We start from the raw sequence: 550 nt of genomic DNA, 5'->3' as shown, positions 1-550 counted from the left end.
TTTGTTGCCGTTTTGTCCGCTTGCTTGTGTGTGTATGTGTGTTTGTATGCGTGTGTGTGTGTGTGTGTGAGTGTGAGAGAGAGAGAGAGAGAGAGAGAGACAGAAAGAGATAAAACAAGACACTACTGAAGACGGAAAAAGGAAATAAAATGTAGTTGGAGATGCGGGGTATCGATCCCCGTACCTCTCACATGCTAAGCGAGCGCTCTACCATCTGAGCTACATCCCCATACCCGACTCCTCTGCCCTTGGGTATTATCTTACTGTATATGCCACTAGGCCACCTTTATACCATGTTATTGTTACTCTTCTATCGGTGTTTGTTAACCTGTACTGACTCTGCCTGACTGACTGACTGATTATTTGATTGACTGATGAATTCATTGACGGATAAATGGATCAACTGATGGATCGATGGGTTGATAAATGGATTTTGGGGGGATTAAATGACTGACTGGATTGGTTTCATTGATTTGTTTACTAGATGACTGACTGACTAGCTGATAAATACACTTACTGACTGACAGATTTTGACTGACTGACTGACTGA

The 550-nt window shown here is 42.5% G+C and overlaps 1 non-coding gene across 1 annotated transcript; it reads right to left on the bottom strand.

Annotated features, from left to right (window-relative positions):
- Nucleotides 1–156: 156 nt before the first annotated feature.
- On the bottom strand, nucleotides 157–229 carry Trnaa-agc (transfer RNA alanine (anticodon AGC)). Its single transcript has one exon. It is a non-coding gene; the product is annotated as a tRNA-Ala (tRNA).
- Nucleotides 230–550: the final 321 nt, after the last annotated feature.

This window comes from Scylla paramamosain, chromosome 12, assembly GCF_035594125.1.
Source record: "Scylla paramamosain isolate STU-SP2022 chromosome 12, ASM3559412v1, whole genome shotgun sequence".
NCBI classification, from domain to species: domain Eukaryota; kingdom Metazoa; phylum Arthropoda; class Malacostraca; order Decapoda; family Portunidae; genus Scylla; species Scylla paramamosain.
Note: the sequence above shows the minus strand (reverse complement) of the source record. Positions and strands in the feature narration are given on the sequence as shown.